This window comes from Zingiber officinale, chromosome 4A, assembly GCF_018446385.1.
Source record: "Zingiber officinale cultivar Zhangliang chromosome 4A, Zo_v1.1, whole genome shotgun sequence".
NCBI lineage: Eukaryota > Viridiplantae > Streptophyta > Magnoliopsida > Zingiberales > Zingiberaceae > Zingiber > Zingiber officinale.
Genome location: NC_055992.1, coordinates 60,382,027 through 60,402,393, shown reverse-complemented (window position 1 = coordinate 60,402,393; position 20,367 = coordinate 60,382,027). Strand labels below are relative to the sequence as shown.

At 37.9% G+C, this 20,367-nt stretch overlaps 1 long non-coding RNA gene across 1 annotated transcript; it reads right to left on the bottom strand.

Moving 5' to 3' along the window:
* Window positions 1–3,575: 3,575 nt before the first annotated feature.
* LOC121973324 lies at window positions 3,576–4,993 on the bottom strand. The gene is made up of 3 exons (XR_006109509.1): window positions 4,578–4,993; window positions 4,117–4,491; window positions 3,576–3,636 (listed from the first exon to the last, which is right to left on the bottom strand). It is a non-coding gene; the product is annotated as an uncharacterized LOC121973324 (long non-coding RNA).
* Window positions 4,994–20,367: the final 15,374 nt, after the last annotated feature.

Sequence of the window (20,367 nt, the reverse complement as noted above, 5' to 3'; positions counted from 1 at the left end):
AAGTAATACCATAAAGATGATGTCGCCAAATCTTCAAGCAAAGATAATAGCTAGCTCTAAATCATGTATTGAGTAGTTCTTCTCATGCTCCTTCAAGACGAGAAGCAGGAGACTACCCTCGTCTTTGATCAAAACAGGCTCAAGCCACGAGAGATGCGTATCGGATGAATCCGTCATCACCGAAGGTAAAACCAAAGCGGTGCGATACGATCTCCGCCTCACAGGCGGTCTCACAAGCCTCGACCACGTGAACTTCACGCCTTTCCTAGTCGACGTGTCAATGGCATAGCAATCTGGGAGAAACCCTCAACGAATCGGTAATATCCAGCCAAGCCCAAGAAAATGCGAATCTCTTGGATGACTTGGTGTCCTCTCGAAGCGAAACTCCGGAGCTACATGCCGAGCCTTGAATAGTTTCGGCTCAGTGCAGGCGGTTTGCAATATGATTGTCGAGTGCATCAGAGGTGATGTGACCTAGGATCCATATCAAGTGCATTAAGAGTCACAGAGATGCTTCTTCTGCTCACGAGAAGACGGAACATCACGATGAAACGACATCGACTTGGCCGGATGACCTAAGTACTCGACCCATCCGAGGGTGATTTCTCGCCTGATGATGCGTGGTCTTTGGATCCGTCCGAAGTCCGATCATCGCTTTCTTTTCTTATCATTTGCTCTCTCTTGTTGCCTAAATCATAAGCGCACTATCCAAAGCCTCGTGTATGATCTTATCGAGAGCAATCTTCACGAAGATGCCCGTCCGATCCTGACCAAGCATCTGAGATCTATCTCGACAATTAACTCAGGATGAATCGGCCAACCGATTAAATTCGGCATTATACTCCATCACTCGGTTATTTTGTCAAGACTCGGAAAATCCTACCGTGTCATCCGATACGCCGGGAAAACACGACTCGAATGCCTCTAAATCTTATATATAACATCTTGCTACTTTATGATCGTGTCCCTGAGATCTCGCCCCATCTCAGATGCGTGGTAGCGGCCACTCAACCTTCTCCCACTCGGGCGGGCCATGTAAAGAATGTCCGCTCCATGGACTCTATCCAAGATTGAGCCACGCTCGGATCGGTCTCCCCGCGAAATGGCGTGAATTGGCTTTTCACCAACTCCGCTAAGGTGGGATCCATGCTCGTGCCACAACCATATCCGTAGATATCGCTGCGGATCTGGGTAGAATCACTGGAGTTGATCTTACGGTGGTACTGATGGATAGGTTGGAAGAGGTACCACCGGTGCCGCCTAACAGGTAGGAACCACTAGTGGAACTACAGAGTAGGCATAAGTAGGGACGACTAAAGGTACGATGGGCGATGCGGGTAAGATGTAACAGATGCAGTGCGAGTATGTAGTAACCGGCCACGGATGTCCGTGGTGGTACAGAGTCTGTGAGGCATGGCTAGAGAAGGTCCCGAGTACCACCAGGTACCTCATGCAGTGAGGTAGGTACCTCAGAGTCGGACCGTCGGGATCGGCGGTCTAACGTGGTCACATACCGAGGAGTCTATCACCAGACGATGGCTCAACCCTAACAGAACTCTCTGGAGACTCAGTCTCTAGAGAATCGATCGCCCTCATACATGTGCGACCACGTTTAAGTACTAGAACACGTATCATATATGTAAAAAAATGTTATATAGATATCACTACAGGTATGAAAACTATAAAATTACCTGATTTACCTATTGCCGTCTGGAGATATCCTGTCGCTGCATAGCCCCAAATAGAACCAATAAAACCGCGTCAAAATACCTCGGAATTCCGAAACGATAAAATCGACGAAAATTCGTACAGTCCGAAATATCCAGATACGCACGCAAAACTCGTAAGAAGCAGTATCAGAACTGCTCTAATACCAAAAATTGGTATCAAATAAACCTCGAAAATCCAAAACGAAGAGCAAGTATCGTGAGCCTAGCTCTGATACCAAATAAATTGGTATCAGATAAACTCAAGAATCCAATACACAAAGAGCAGATACCGTAAACCCGCTCTGATACCAAAAATTGTCACGCCCCCAGGTAGTCCCCTCAAGAAATTTGATCTCCCTGACGACAATATGAAGCTCGATATCATATATCTCATACCTCGCCCCACGGTAGGAATAATACAATACAAAAAACAAGCCACGCTTTTATATCAACATTCCACATAATTCAACATATAATCAATCCACGCAGTTTAATAAGGAAAGACGATATAAAATCAAAATATATGTAAACATCCTACTCCACTACATCAAGAAAACCAAATCCACGAAGTAATGAAAATATCTGCAGTGGAAAACAATAGTAGTAAACCCAAGGTTCAATGTCCAAAATACAAACCCACATACCGATATAAGATGGCGAATAAATCCGACGAAAAGAAAATCCTCGTTAATGGGGCTGGAATATCTCCCGGCCTCAACACGAAAAATAGTAACAACGGGTGAGTTCAAAGAACTCAACGGTAATCCAATAGATATGCAACATATAACCACAGAATAGCCTAAGGTCTCTAAACCATGGGATCAAGAGTACAATTCTCTAACCATACAACCTACGGTATAGTCTCCTAACGGAATAACAGATATGCATAGCTGAAATAAACCTAGTAACCAGAATAGGCATAAGGTACAGTCTATAGCAAGAATAATAAGAAAATGCATAACTGAAATAAATCAGTACTCACCTGCGAGGCTTGTGCAACCGATCGTGAACATACATAGATAAAGATAGTCGAGCAAAAGCATATAACCTGTATGCATGTCAATCATACGCAATCACCAAAATGCATCAATCATAATTAATGCAATCTGTGCGTATGATGCAAATGACATGGTCACCCCGACGTCATCTCACACAATGGTGAGACCGCGTGGGTAGACCGTGCACTCTGCCATCACTACCCCGAAGAGTGACCGAGTGGACGGATGCACGAGTACACCTATCCTCCACCTCACTATAGGAGGGCGCCGTACTCATCTCCCACAATGACGGGAGGGACCCGGTGTGCTACCACGCCTATCACACTACCCATGAGTGGAGCCTCCAATGAGCACCACCGCAACCTACACACCATGTCGTGCCACTACCCACGTAGTGGTCACGTGGTCAGTCGATGTAGCCGACGAGCTCAACAATAATGGAGTCGTCAATCGCCCAACGATGCAATCATGCGATATGGTGCGGCTATAATATATCATACCGAACATATCCTCCATATGTAGATGCCAAACAAACACATATATAACGATGATAATAAGATAAATCCAAAGACATCACATATAACAATGATGTAAGTATCATGAATCCAAGAGCATGTATCACACATGTAAAGCAACTAATCCAGTAGAGTAGAGCACTATAGATATGCATCTCTATGATCATATATACACATGGCAAGAGATATAATACCCAATCCTGAAGTAAAGCAACTAGCAGATGAAACATGTGATAGGTATCAACTAGCTAAAACCAGGGAAGAAATGATCTACTATCTACCACTAGTAAATATATATAAGCTACACATATCATAAGACATTATCAAAAGATAAGTCAAAGGGTACCCGCCTCAAATAGAAGGTACAATCCAAATCCGAAGTCAACGTCGAGACGTCTGTCTCGAATCAGAATCCTGCGTCAAACAACATATATATTTTATTTAGCTAAATCCATATGAATAGCTAAATAAAATCCCTAACACTAAAATAGGGTAAAACCCTAATCCACAATCTCAACTTACCAATTTAAATCTAATGGTCGATTAGGGTTAGTTACCTAATCCCTAATCACCAATTAGATTAGAAATCCAACGGTTGATTAGGGTTAACTACCCTAACCCTAACCATTTCATTAGATTTCTTCTACACAATTAAATCTACACATATGTATTAATTAATCATGGATTAATCCAATGCATTCCTTATCCAATACATGAATCAAATTCATCTAGCACGAGATCATCAAACTAATCTCCAATTTCAATACCTCATGTACTCAAAATCCCTACATATAAACCACTAAGTAAAACCCTAATTCCAATCTAGAACAAGATCATCTAGAATTCAACTCCGAAACATGATCTACAACCAAGATCAATTACCTCACAACTTACCTTGATCTCAAATGTTGTTGATGCTAGAACCAGCACAGCTGCTGGATGAGGTGTCTGCTGAAACAAAGGTGAGTTGCTTGATCAAGAACACCACAGAGCACAGTGAGAGGAATTTTCCTGGCTGGATCAATGGAATCACAGCTAGCCCTACTGGAATTCTTCCCCACTTCAGCTGATACCTCAAACACAGCAAAGAAGCTGATCTCTAAAGGTCATCTCCAGAAGAAGTCACCCAATCGGAAGATCATCACTGATCGATTACAAACCACAAGAAGATGACCAATCTGATCAGGGAAAACCTAGCACAAGTCTGATTCGATTCCTTCCCCTAATCCAACAACACCTCCCTGATACCAACTTCTCCAAAACCGTGACCTAATTCCACCGCCAAGAAGATGAGGATCAGTAAACAGAGAAGAAAACCGAAGCTCTAACATCCACAGCTAGGTTTAATAGCTTACCTTCGAAACCCTAGGGCACCTTCAAGCCGGCGATCGAATCGGGGAAGAAAGGATCGGCAGAACCGGGAGGCAAGATCAGGGAAGGGTTGAGAAGAGAAAATCAAGATGAGCCGTGCCTCCTTAATTGATCTCCGACAAGCTCCGAGGATAGGTCTACACTGGCGATCATCGGCGTCGTGTCGTCCACGCGAGAGAGGCTCGGCTCGTTGGTTGGCATCTGATGTCGGCCATAGCAACCGAGGGCAACGCGAGGGAAAGGCCCGCGCTTGAGTTCGACGGAGCTCGGAAGAGGAAGATTATTGCCGGCGATCTACTCCTTGGTGTCGGCCTCGTCGGAGCAGAGACGAGGATAGGGCAGAGAGGAGTCGGGGAAGAGAGGGTCGGGATCGGCAGTGTTTGGGGAAAACGGCGATTTGGGGGGGAAATAAAAGAAAAGAATTATTTAATAAAACATTTCCTCCCTTAAACGGGTATCCAAACAGGCTTTATCCGAACCGGTCGATCGATCCCCTCAAAACCCTCCGTACGAGCTCCGAAAAATTCCTAGAAAATTTCTAAAAATTCCGGAAAAATTCTATAAGGCTATTTCCCAAATAACCTTATTTATTAAATTCTTCCGAGATCTCACAATGGTGGTGGTGGCCGAACCTCTTCATCCTAGGAGAAGTTTTGAAGGCCGAAACTTGTAAGGAAGAAGAAGGTGCTTGGTGGTTCTCATCTCGGAAGATTGTTGCCCACACAACGTCTGAGGTTAGAAGAGGAATACGATAGAAGATCAAGAGGTCTTTCTAAAAGGTATAACTAGTATTTTTCCTTTCCGCATCATACTAGTTATTTTTGGAAATAATACCAAATACAAGAGGCATGCGATTCTTGTATTTCGAATTTGTTTTCGATGTTTTTTTTTCTTTTCCTTGTGATTTGATTGTTCTTTTCGGTTGACCTAAAATTATTTAAGGAAATTAAATATTAACTTTCCTTAAAAGGCTTTGTCTAGTCGGTGGTGGTTGTTCCCATATCCAAGAAGGTCATGTTCCTCACCACGTCAGTACTGTAAGCCAATTTTGGAAATTAATATTTAATAAAATTAATAACCTAGGTGATTTGGATCGAACATGTTAAGTTCCGCAGGAGATCCGAGTCTAAACCTAAAAGAACAAATAGATTAAACTTTAGATCAAACGTGTTAAGTTCCGGAGGCGATCCAAGTTTAATTTAAAAGAACACATGGTAGCTAGGAAAATGTTCAGACCTTTGTACAAAATTTTTGTACAGTGGAACCATTAGGTTTTCCGAGTAGCAACCAACACGTGTGAGCCACACAACTGTGAAAGGTTTCCAGAGGAGAAGAATGGCATGGTCGTGTGGATCTACACGGTTGTGCAAGGAGTGCAGTGGCACTGCCAGACATGGCCATTCTCACACACGGCCGTGTGAGATAGGCAGTGAGGGGAGTGAGCCAGGCCGTGTCCCACACACGGCCAGGTCCTGGGGCCGTGTGGGGCCCGATTTCCCCCCTCTATATAAAGGTTTCTTCTTCATTTCAAAGGGGATCTTCTCCCCTTTGGGAGAAAAGAAGATTTGCGTGATTCCTTCCATTCTTGGGTGGATTTCTGGGTGATCTAAGGGAATATCTTCACTGATTCAACTCCGGGAGTGTGGATTGGATCCGAAGACCGTCTTCATCATAGATAAGCTTTCTTTCTTTCCTTTTCTTGGATTGGGATTGAGAATGCTTGTAATCTTTATGTTTTCAGATTTCTGTCTTTGATTTATGGGGTAGATATCTTGTTCTAGGATGGAGGGAGTATTTGTAAGGAAATCTTGATGTAAAACTCTTGTGGATATGCCGATTTCCTATTTCTATGATTTTACCCTGTTTTGTATCTATTCTTTCTTGTGTGGATTGTTGTGATTAGGGCTTAATTACTATGTTTGATTGAATGTTTGAATATCTTATGGATCTTGTATGGATTGCTCCTCATTCGATTTTTCGAGGGATCTTCGTGACAGGAACATGCCCGTGTAATGACGCTTGAGGGGTAATCTTGAAAGAGAAATTAGGTATTTCAAGAAGGTAGGATAGATAAGTTGAATTAATCTTTATATCTTGATGGGTTGATGAGTGATGGATTCCTATGTTGATTTTCCGAGGGGCGCACGTGACAAGCAAGCCCGTGTAAAGACAACATAGGTTCATTCCTAATTGATCAATCTAGGTATGGATTTCAGTCCTAGGTCGGTTCTCTATTGCAAGAGAGAACCGAAAACCTTCTACAAATGATGGATAATTGAGAAAAAAAATTTGGTAGATCATTTACATTGAAGAACCTTACAAAGAAACCAAAACTCCTAAAATATCCCTTATCATTGCCTTTATTCTTGTTGTCTATTCTTTCATTCTTTTGATTACTTTTCATAGTTACACTTAAACTTTGTTAATCCATTGATTTGTTGTCTAGCTAATTCGCTTTGAGACATTCTTAGTGCTTATTCCAGTCCCTGTGGATACGATAATCTTTTATATTACTTGCGATATTTCCGTACACTTGCGGAGGTCAACAAAAGCCCATTGAGGGTGCCTCCAACACCATGGAGGGTGCCCTCATCTGCACCGAATCCGCAGCGTGGATGAGTTCCGACCACTTCGCAGCTTATCCGTCTGAGGGCGCCTCCAACAGCATGGAGGGCACCCTCCACCTGCGTCCAATGTTAGAACTTTCGAGCCGCAAAAACCACTTTTTGCATTGCGGAAACTCTAAAGTTCTTAGCCACTGGATCCGTGTGAAGATAAAAATTTTCATGTGCTTAGTTTTCTACTCTAGATCTACTTTAGATCTACATGTTAAGGAGTATACCTTTGAAACGAAGCCCTTCGCAAATCCCGCTCATCCAAGGTTTCCCGGATCTCAAGTGTGTTCAAGTGTACACACATCTAGAAGTATCCACACGAACAAGAGATGAAGAGAAAAACACTTAGAGTGTGCTAGCACTCTAGGTGTTCACGGCAAAGGAAGAGAGGGAGAGAGGAGAAGAAGAGAGGAAGAAGATGATGAAGTGAATGAGCACACAAAAATTGCTAACTCTTGCACTCATGTGGCCGGCCACATTAAGAGCTATTATACCTCCATGTAATACCAAGAGTGTTGTGTGTGCTTGATGTAATACCATGTTATACCTCCATGAAAATTAGTTTTTCTATTTATTGCTTTTTATGCTGTGTTGTGTGTGCTTGTTAGTATGCATGCTAAGTAGGCTAGCATAGTCAAAATTCCTCACTTTAAATAACTAAGTGGGAGAGGGATTTAATTTTAAATAAATTCCACAGTCTCCATTACTGGTTTATAAGTGATGCAACAAGCTTGCGCGTTGGCTCTGAGTGCCTTCCTCCATATCGGATGAGCTTGTTTGCGGATCACTAGCTTAAACTTCTATTTTGGATGACTATAGGAAGTTAATTAAGAGCGTGTGATCTTCCCCATCGGAAGGGGCACAATCTTATTAATGGACTTAGTGTCAAGTAATGGTATACACTTAGGCACGTCTAATAGTATCCTCCCGATCGGAGTCACTGCTATTATTTGTGTGACCGAAGAAAACCAACTATTAATTTGTCAAATAAATAGGTTGACAAGATAATAAAATTAAAACCCCTCTTACAAATGTTTGATTTTGTATACGTCCACACTATCATGGCATACAAAATTCACGGTGTTTGAGGTAATTTTATTTTGTCATAAAGATTTATTGACAAGATAATTAATGGGTAAACCCTCCTCTTACAAATGTTTAAATTTTGTATACGTCCACACTATCGTGGCATGCAAAATTCACGGTGTTTGAGGTGTTGGTGAATTTAAATAATATTGTTTGAAGAATCAATATTTTTTTTAAAATTTAAAAGTTTTTCACCAAATATTTGATCAAAGACAGATCAACTATTAATTTTATTCGTCATAAAGTAAAGTTGATGAGATAATAAAATTAATGAATAAAATCTCCTCTTCGATTTTGTATACGTCCACACTATCGTGGCATACAAAATTCATGGGGAATTTTTAAGGAGTTGATCTTGACCAAGTATTTTTGTGATTCTTAGGATTTAAAATGTTTGTCAATCCCCTAGTAGTCATACTATAAGAAAGACTTAGTAATCTCAATTGTAATGATTGGAAATAGGACTTGGACATTAAGGTAGACTGTCTTCTTAGAACTAAGAACAATATAGGTGTATTTAATTCATTAGTTGAAACATGTTTAGTGGTGTTATCTACCAGAACCTGGAGTGTAGATACAGATGCCATTAATCATGTCCGCAATTCATTGCAGGGTTCCAGGAAACCCGGCAACTAAATGAAAATTAAAACACCGTCTACATGGGCACTACTGTAAAAATGGTAGCTGTTGCAGTGGGAGATGTTTATCTTTTGATAAGAATAAAATATGGATTTTTGAGTAATTGTCTTTACGCACCAAGTTTAGAAAGAACTAGTTTTCAGTTTCTAAACTATTCAAAGAACTTGATATTCTGCCTCTTTTAATAACAAAGTTGTTATTAAGAAAAAGAGGGAAGTTATCTGTTCTGGTACGTTGGTTGGCAATTTATAAATCCAATAACTCTCACGATGCAACAAATGGAAATTAGTAACACATCTTCTAACTTTAAGAGAAAGTAACCTTCGAAAATGAACCAATTATATCTTTGGCTTCTAAGGCTAGGTTATATTAACTTGAGTAGAATTCATTGGTAGCTGATGAACTTTTGGGTTCATTAGTAGTGGAAATCTTTCCAACCTACGAGTCTTACTTGGAAGGAAAAATAACCAAGAAGCTTTTAAGTCTAAGGGGTATGGAGTCAAAGATATATTGGAATTGGTTCATTCTGATTTGTGTGATCCTATGAGCATCCAGGCAAGAGGTTGTTTCAAATATTTCATCTATTTTATAGACAACTATTTGAGATACGGATATATTTACTTGATGTGCCGCAAGTCTAAGTGCTTTGATTAGTTCAAAGAGTACGAAGCTGATGTGGAGAAACGACAAAGTAAAAGTATCAAGACACTACGGTAAGATCATAGTGGCAAGTACCTCATGGGAGAATTTAGGAGTTATTTATCATAAGTAGGGATTCAATCCCAACTAACTGCACCTGGTACACCCCAACAGAATGGTGTAGGAAAAGGAAGGTATAGGACTCTTATGGAAATAAGTAGATTGATGAGTTATTAAGAATATTATCAAAATTATTTTAAGGATATATTCTGGAAACGGGAGTGAATATAGTACCTTCTAAAGTCAGAACTCTCTACTCATATAGAATTGCTGAATATATTCGGATTCGGGTAGTCCAGCACATATGCAGAAGAGAGACAATGATAAGTTGGACAGGAATTCACTTGTTTGTGGGTTATCCTAGTGAAATGAAAGTAGGTTTATAGTCTTAAAAATCAGAAGGTCATTGTTAGCATCAATGACCGATTTTTAGAAAAGGACTATGTAATAAACCATGTGCCCATAAGAAAATTTGTTCTTAAGGAAGTAATAAAAGGAATGTCTAATCTAGTACCAACTGTACAAGATGAGATACCACAAGGAAACTGCAACACGTATCACAAATGATACACAATTGCAGAAAGTGTCTTGTCGTAGTGGGAGGGTTGTTAGGCAACCTAAAAAGATTCATGTTTTGGGAGAGTTTTTGGACTCGATCCCTGGAGGACATGAACCTGATCTCCGGACATATGACGAAACACTCCAAGATAAAGATGCAACATCTTGGCAAATAGTAATGAATAACAGAATTAGAATATATGTATTCTAATAAAATCTGGAAGCTTGTAGAACCATCAAATGGTATAAAAGCCTTTGGGTGTAAAAAGGTCTATAATAGTAAAAGAGGGATAGAAAGGAAGGTAGTAATTTTCAAAGCAAGGCTTGATGAAAAAGGAAACTTTTTCACTGGTAGCCATGCTTAACTCTATCCGGATTCTTTTATCTATTTGGCAAGTGGATGTCAAGACAGCATTCCTTAATGGAAGTCTTGATGAAAGCATCCATATAAAGTAACCAGAAGTGTTCATTGCAAAGGGCTAAGAGCATCTTGTGTGCAAGTTCAATCAGTCTATGGACTGAGGCAAAGCTTCAAGGTCTTAGAACATCCGGTTTATCAAAGTAATCCAGACCTATGGATTTATTGAGTAAACGGATAAGTCTTGTGTATACAAAAGGTGTGATGGAAACGTGGTAGTATTTCTTGTACTATACGTAGATAACATTTTTGGTAGTTGGAAACAATATCAAAATGTTGTCAGAAGTAAGGGTATGGTTGTCCAAATAATTCGATATAAAGGACTTGGGAGAATGTATATATTTTTGAGATCAAAGTAATAAGGGATCGAAAGAAAAAATATATTTTACTTATCCCAAGCTTGATACATCGGAAAATCCTTGCTCGTTTCAAGCATGCAAAACTCCTCGAAAGGTTTCTTACCTTTTAAGCATGGAGTGTCTTTATCTAAAGAGATGTCTCCGATGACATCAAAAGAGATTGAGGACATGTAGGCAGTTCTTTATGCTTCGGCAGTTAGACAACCTAATGTATGTTATGCACGAGATCAGAAATCTATTTTGCCAAGGGCATAGTTAGCAGATATCAAAGTAACCCTAGACAAGGACATTGGACTGCAGTAAAGCATATATTAAAGTACCTTAGAGGCGCTAGAGATTATATGCTAGCTTACAAGGCAGTTAATTTGGTCCCTGTGGGTTACACGGATTTTGACTTCCAATCGGATAGGGACAATAATAAGTCGACCTCGGAGTTTTGTGTTTACTTTAGGAGGAAAAGTCATAACTATGGAAGAGTGATAAGCATAGGTGTTTTTCTGGACTCCACCATAGAAGCTGAGTATATGGCAAGCCTCTGAGGTTGCCATAAAAGCTGAATGACTTAATTACCTCAAGATAGACTTAGATATGATTTCTAGTTTGTCCAAAGATTATTACAATTTATTGTAATAATAATGGTGCAGTAATAAACTCGAAGAAACCATGAGTCTATAAGGCAAGTAAACACAATAGAGCGCAAGTACTACCCAATACAAGAAATTGTATAACGAGGAGAAGTTGTTGCCGCCTAGATTGCATCAGATGATAACCTAAGGTCCTTAAGGCAAGAGCTTTTTAAAAGGCTTGGGAATCAGATGTATGGCAGCAGATATGGCAGCTTAGTCTTTTAGTATAAGTGGGAGATTGTTAGTGTATACTAAAAGCCTAGCTTTTGGTATAAACATTTATCTAGAAATAAGAATCACATTGGTCAAATGTCTACATTTATGATAAATGTAGTTGCTCAATTAATTTATATTGTAGATAACATGGTGTGTGGTGCCACACACAGAAGATCATGTTATCAGTTCCTTATAAATTATAAACAGTAGCTCACGACCAAGATGGAAAGGAACAAACCATTGGAAGGTCGTAGTGTAATTAGGTATTAGTTTATCTTAACTATATAATTACACTAGTACACTTAGAGTGTATTGAGTAGGACCATTTGAGGTCGTTCCTTTTATACTGACTTTATAAAGGAACAAAGACCTCAGTTATTATGGAAGTGTGTGCTCTTAATCCTAATATAATAACAAGCACATATATTTGATATTTATTTCTTTAATTTGTCAATGGGTGAGATTTAGTTCGATAAATCAATAAGCCCGATAAGTTGGGAAATGATATCACTTATAGTGTGTGTTGTTGATTATAGAAGGAAACTGTGTCCTAGTGATCTAGGTTGAGAATGTCCCCTAGAGGAGCTCATAAGGATTGTCATGTTAAATCCTGCAGGTGGACTTAGTCCGATATGACGATAAAGTTGAGTGGTACTACTCTTGGAGCTAGATATTAATTAAGTGAGTTGTCAGTAACTTACTTAATTAGTGGACATTTGTTATCTTAAACACAGGGAGACTAACACACTCATAATAAGAAGGAGCCCAAAATATAATTTGGGATTGGTGCGGTAGTTCAATAATAGTTCTTTAGTGGAATGAATTATTATTGATGAAATTAAGTTGTGTGTTCGGGGCGAACACGGGATGTTTAATTTCATTGGGAGACCAAAACCAATTCCTCCTCTCGGTCCCTATCGTAGCCTCTAGTATATAGAGATTTATACCCACCGCATACCCACCTTCTTACTCATCCAATGGGGCCAAGCTAGCTTGGAACCCAAGCTAGGGCCGGCCAAGATCAAGTGGATGAGTTATGTAGGTGGTCGCCAAAGCTTGGGTCCCAAGCTTAGGTGGTCGACCACTAGAATATTAAAAGGATTTTATTAAAATTATTTCTTATGTGGATATCATGATTTTAAAGAGAGTTTAAAATTAAAAATTTCCTTTTATAACTTTCTACAAAAGATTAAGAGAAGAGATTAATCTCTTTCCTTATTTGTAGTTTAAAAGGATGGTTTTAATTTTGGTAAAACTTTCCTTATTTGTAAATCATCTACATGTTTAAAGAGAGTTTAAAATTTGAAATCTTTCCTTATTTGTTGATTAAAGGAGGATTTTAAATTTTAAGAAAACTTTCCTTTTTAACCATGTTCATGATTTAAAAGAGAGTTTAAAATTAAATATTCTCTTTTATAAGTTTCTACAAAAGATTAAGAAAAGATTTGATATCTTTCCTTATTTGTAGATTAAAAGAGATTTTAATTTTTTAGAGATAACTTTCTTTTTATCCACATGTTTAAAAGAAAGATTTTAATTTATTAAATTTCCTTTTTACAAACCAATCATGAAGGGATAAAAATTGTTGGAGAAATTTTATAAATTTCCGGAAGCAAATAAGGAAGTTTTAATTTGTGTTTAAAATTTTATTTGCTTGGAAATTTTATAGTGTGGTCGGCCAAATAAATTGGAGAAGAAAAATTATTTTTAATTAAATAAATTTTTCCTTTTCATGGAAAAAGAATTAAGGAAGTTTTTATTAAATTTTCCTTATTTGCCAAGACCAAGGATTATAAAAGAGGGGGTAGAGGAGGCTTCAAGGCTAAGGACTCTATTCTATTTTTCTCCCTCTTTTCCTTGGTGGTGTGGCCGGCCCTTTCTTCTTCTCTTCTTCTTCTCTTTGTGGCCGAACCTCTTCATGCTCATGGAGTTTTAATTGGTGGCCGGATCTAGCTTGAGGAAGAAGGAGACAAAGCTTACATCCCTTGGAGCTTGGTTGGTGGAAAAGATCTTCATCTTTTGGAAGCTTTGTGCTTGGCCGAAATTTGAAGAAAGGAAAAGAAGGTGCTTTGGCGGTTTCTCATCTCGGAAGATCATTGCCCACACAACGTCCGAGGTTAGAAGAGGAATACGGTAGAAGATCAAGAGGTCTTTCTAAAAGGTATAACTAGTAATTTTTCTTTCCGCATCATACTAGTTATTTTTGGAAATAATACCAAATACAAGAGGCATGCGATTCTAGTATTTCGAATATGTTTTTCGATGTTGTGTTCTTTTATTTTTTTTTCCTTGTGATTTGATTGTTCTTTTCGGTTAATCTAAAGTTATTTTAGGAAATTAAATATTAGCTTTCCATAAAAGGTTTTGTCTAGTCGGTGGTGGTTGCTCCCATATCCAAGAAGGTCATGTGCCTCGTCACGTCAGTACTGGGAACCAATTATGGAAATTAATATTTAATGGAATTAATAACTTAAGGTGATTTGAGTCGAACGTGTTAAGTTCCGCAGGAGACCCAAGTCAAAACCTAAAAGAATGAATAGATTATGTTTTGGATCAAACGTGTTAAGTTCCGCAGGCGATCCAAAATTTAATTTAAAAGAACACATGGTAGCTAGGAAAAGGTTCAGACCTTTGTACAAAATTTTTGTACAGTGGAGCCTCTAGGTTTTCTGAGTAGCAATCAACAATTGGTATCAGAGCTAGGGTTTTGCCTCTGTGTATTTGGTATTAGTTTAATTATGCACATGTCATACATAATTTAGGCAGGTTAATAGTAGGATGTGCTAACTTTGTGGATGCAGGATCCAACTATTATGGCTTATAGTTATTATGTGTGTGATTGGACCCTTGGACATGTCAAGGGCATTTTATTGTGTGTGCATGATTGTATTATAAAATACAGCAGGAGCTGTATTTAGTTTTATTAGGATTTTATTTTTGATCTAGTTACATGTACATTCCTTTTATGGAATATATGATCGATGGATGTAAATTTTATTTTATGTTCGATCTAGTTTACATGTACATTCCTTCGAGGAATATAGGATCAAAATGTAAAATTCTATTTATGTCGCGGATCGAATCTTGCAAAGCGTGGAACCTTCTAAGGACCAGAGGCGCAGCGGAACTAGGAGCAAGATGGATGCGACAGCTAGACCCGGTGGTAGTGGCCAAATATGGCAGCAGCTTGGGATGACAACACACGGAGGACAACAAGAGATAAAAGCCATAATAGTTGAAAATTAGATTTTCTATTTATTGCTTTTATATTGTGCTGTGTGTGCATGTTAGTTTACATATTTAGTAGGCTAGCATAGTTAAAATTCCTCATTTATAAATAACTAAGTGGGAGAGAGATTTTTAAGTAAATCTCATGGTCTCCATTACTGGTTTGTAAGTGATACAAACAAGCTTGCGCGTTGGCTCTGAGTACCTTCCTCCATAACGGATGAGCTTATTTGTGGATCACTAGAACAGACTTCCATTTTTGGATGACTATAGGAAGTTAATTAAGAGCATGTGATCTTCCCCAACGGAATGGGCATAATCTTATTAATGGACTTAGTGTCAAGTAATGGTATACACTTAGACACATCTAATAGTATCCTCCCCATCGGAGTCACTACTATTATTTGTGTGACCAAATGATACCAACTATTAATTTTATTTGTCAAAAAGTTAGGTTGACAAGATAATAAAATTAATGGGTTAAAACCCTCCTTTTACAAATGTTGAATTTGTATACATCCACACTAACGTGGCATGCAAAATTCACGGTGTTTGAGGTGTTGGTGAATTTAAATAATATTGTTTGAGGACTCAATATTTTTTTTTAAATTCAAAAGTTTTTGACCAAATATTTGATCAAAGACAGATCAACTATTAATTTTATTCGTCATAAAGTAAAGTTGATGAGATAATAAAATTAATGAATAAAATCTCCTCTTCGATTTTGTATACGTCCACACTATCGTGGCATACAAAATTCATGGGGAATTTTTAAGGAGTTGATCTTGACCAAGTATTTTTGTGATTCTTAGGATTTAAAATGTTTGTCAATCCCCTAGTAGTCATACTATAAGAAAGACTTAGTAATCTCAATTGTAATGATTGGAAATAGGACTTGGACATTAAGGTAGACTGTCTTCTTAGAACTAAGAACAATATAGGTGTATTTAATTCATTAGTTGAAACATGTTTAGTGGTGTTATCTACCAGAACCTGGAGTGTAGATACAGATGCCATTAATCATGTCCGCAATTCATTGCAGGGTTCCAGGAAACCCGGCAACTAAATGAAAATTAAAACACCGTCTACATGGGCACTACTGTAAAAATGGTTGCAGTGGGAGATGTTTATCTTTTGATAAGAATAAAACATGGATTTTTGAGTAATTGTCTTTACACACCAAGTTTAGAAAGAACTAGTTTTCAGTTTCTAAACTATTCAAAGAACTTGATATTCTACCTCTTTTAAATAACAAAGTTGTTATTTAGAAAAAGAGGGAAGTTATCTGTTCTGGTACGTTGGTTGGCAATTTATAAATCCAATAACTCTCACGATGCAACAAATGGAAATTAGTAACACATCTTCTAACTTTAAGAGAAAGTAACCTTCGAAAATGAACCAATTATATCTTTGGCTTCTAAGGCTAGGTTATATTAACTTGAGTAGGATTCATTGGTAGCTGATGAACTTTTGGGTTCATTAGTAGTGGAAATCTTTCCAACCTACGAGTCTTACTTGGAAGGAAAAATAACCAAAAAGTTTTTAAGTCTAAGGGGTATGGAGTTAAAGATATATTGGAATTGGTTCATTCTGATTTGTGTGATCCTATGAGCATCCAGGCAAGAGGTTGTTTCAAATATTTCATCTATTTTATAGACAACTATTTGAGATACGGATGTATTTACTTGATGTGCCGCAAGTCTAAGTGCTTTGATTAGTTCAAAGAGTACGAGGCTGATGTGGAGAAACGACAAAGTAAAAGTATCAAGACACTACGGTAAGATCATAGTGGCAAGTACCTCTTGGGAGAATTTAAGAGTCATTTATCAGAAGTAGGGATTCAATCCCAACTAACTGCACCTGGTACACCCCAACAGAATGGTGTAGGAAAAGGAAGGTATAGGACTCTTATGGAAATAAGTAGATTGATGAGTTATTAAGAATATTATCAAAATCATTTTAAGGATATACTCTGGAAACGGGAGTGAATATAGTACCTTCTAAAGTCAGAACTCTCTACTCATATAGAATTGTTGAATAGGCGAAAGCCTATTCGGATTCGGGTAGTCCAGCACATATGCAGAAGAGAGACAATGATAAGTTGGACAGGAATTCACTTGTTTGTGGGTTATCCTAGTGAAATGAAAGTAGGTTTATAGTCTTAAAAATCAGAAGGTCATTTTTACCATCAATGACCGATTTTTAGAAAAGGATTATGTAATAAACCATGTTCCCATAAGAAAATTTGTTCTAAGGAAGTAATAAAAGGCATGTCTAATCTAGTACCAACTGTACAAGATGAGATACCACAAGGAAACTGCAACATGTATCACAAATGATACACAATTGCAGAAAGTGTCTTGTCGTAGTGGGAGGGTTGTTAGGCAACCTAAAAAGATTCATGTTTTGGGAGAGTTTTTGGACTCGATCCCTGGAGGACATGAACCTGATCTCCGGACATATGACGAAACACCCCAAGATAAAGATGCAACATCTTGGCAAAGAGTAATGAATAACAGAATTAGAATATATGTATTATAATAAAATCTGGAAGCTTATAGAACCACCAAATGGTATAAAAGCATTTGGGTGTAAAAAGGTTTATAATAGGAAAAGAGGGATAGAAAGGAAGGTAGTAACTTTCAAAGCAAGACTTGATGAAAAAGGAAACTTTTTCACTGGTAGCCATGCTTAACTCTATCCGGATTCTTTTATCTATTTGGCAAGTGGATGTCAAGACAGCATTCCTTAATGGAAGTCTTGATGAAAGCATCCATATAAAGCAACCAGAAGTGTTCATTGCAAAGGGCTAAGAGCATCTTGTGTGCAAGTTCAATCAGTCTATGGACTGAGGCAAAGCTTCAAGGTCTTAGAACATCCGGTTTATCAAAGTAATCCAGACCTATGGATTTATTGAGTAAACGGATAAGTCTTGTGTATACAAAAGGTGTGATGGAAACGTGGTAGTATTTCTTGTACTATACGTAGATAACATTTTTGGTAGTTGGAAACAATATCAAAATGTTGTCAGAAGTAAGGGTATGGTTGTCCAAATAATTCGATATAAAGGACTTGGGAGAATGTATATATTTTTGAGATCAAAGTAATAAGGGATCGAAAGAAAAAAATATATTTTACTTATCCCAAGCTTGATACATCGGAAAATCCTTGCTCGTTTTAAGCATGCAAAACTCCTCGAAAGGTTTCTTACCTTTTAAGCATGGAGTGTCTTTATCTAAAGAGATGTCTCCGATGACATCAAAAGAGATTGAGGACATGTAGGCAGTTCTTTATGCTTCGGCAGTTAGACAACCTAATGTATGCTATGCACGAGATCAGAAATCTGTTTTGCCAAGGGCATAGTTAGCAGATATCAAAGTAACCCTAGACAAGGACATTGGACTGCAGTAAAGCATATATTAAAGTACCTTAGAGGCACTAGAGATTATATGCTAGCTTACAAGGAAGTTAATTTGGTCCCTGTGGGTTACACGAATTTTGACTTCCAATCGGATAGGGACAATAATAAGTCGACCTCGGAGTTTTGTGTTTACTTTAGGAAGAAAAGTCATAACTATGGAAGAGTGATAAGCATAGGTGTTTTTCTTGACTGCACCATAGAAGCTGAGTATATGGCAAGCCTCTGAGGTAGCCATAAAAGCTAAATAACTTAATTACCTCAAGATAGACTTAGATATGATTTCTAGTATGTCTAAAGATTATTACAATTTATTGTAATAATAATGGTGCAGTAACAAACTCGAAGAAACCATGAGTCTATAAGGCAAGTAAACACAATAGAGCGCAAGTACTACCCAATACAAGAAATTGTATAACGAGGAGAAGTTGTTGCCGCCTAGATTGCATCAGATGATAACCTAAGGTCCTTAAGGCAAGAGCTTTTTGAAAAGCTTGGGAATCAGATGTATGGCTGCAGATATGGCAGCTTAGTCTTTTAGTATAAGTGGGAGATTGTTAGAGTGTATACTAAAAGCCTAGCTTTTAGTATAAACCTTTATCTAGAAATAAAAATCACATTGGTCAAATATCTACATTTATGATAAATGTAGTTGTTCGATTAATTTATATTGTAGATAACATGGTGTGTGGTGCCACACACAGAAGATCATGTTATCAGTTCCTTATAAATTATAAACAGTAGCTCACGACCAAGATGGAAAGGAACAAACCATTGGAAGGTCGTAGTGTAATTAGGTATTAGTTTATCTTAACTATATAATTACACTAGTACACTTAGAGTGTATTGAGTAGGACAATTTGAGGTCGTTCCTTTTATACTGACTTTATAAAGGAACAAAGACCTCAGTTATTATGGAAGTGTGTGCTCTTAATCCTAATATAATAACAAGCACATATATTTGATATTTATTTCTTTAATTTGTCAATGGGTGAGATTTAGTTCGATAAATCAATAAGCCCGATAAGTTGGGAAATGATATCACTTATAGTGTGTGTTGTTGATTATAGAAGGAAATTGTGCCCTAGTGATCTAGGTTGAGAATGTCCCCAAGAGGAGCTCATAAAGATTATCATGTTAAACCCTGCAGGTGGACTTAGTCCGACATGACGATAAAGTTGAGTGGTACTACTCTTGGAGTTAGATACTAATTAAGTGAGTTGTCAGTAACTTACTTAATTAGTGGGCATTTGTTATCTTAAACACAGGGAGACTAACACACTCATAATAAGAAGGAGCCCAAAATGTAATTTGGGATTGGTGCGGTAGTTCAATAATAGTTCTTTAGTGGAATGAATTATTATTGATGAAATTAAGTTGTGTGTTCGGGGCGAACACGGGATGCTTAATTTCATCGGGAGACCAAAATCAATTCCTCCTCTCGGTCCCTATCGTAGCCTCTAGTATATAGAGATTTATACCCACCGCATACCCACCTTCTTACCCATCCAATGGGGTCGGCCAAGCTAGCTTGGAACCCAAGCTAGGGCCGGCCAAGATCAAGTGGATGAGTTATGTAGGTGGTCGGCCAAAGCTTGGGTCCCAAGCTTAGGTGGCCGGCCACTAGAATATTAAAAAGGATTTTTATTAAAATTATTTCTTATGTGGATATCATGATTTTAAAAGAGAGTTTAAAAATTAAAAATTTCCTTTTATAACTTTCTACAAAAGATTAAGAGAAGAGATTAATCTCTTTCCTTATTTGTAGTTTAAAAGGATGGTTTTAATTTTTGGTAAAATCTTTCCTTATTTGTAAATCATCTACATGTTTAAAAGAGAGTTTAAAATTTGAAATCTTTCCTTATTTGTTGATTAAAGGAGGATTTTAAATTTTAAGAAAACTTTCCTTTTT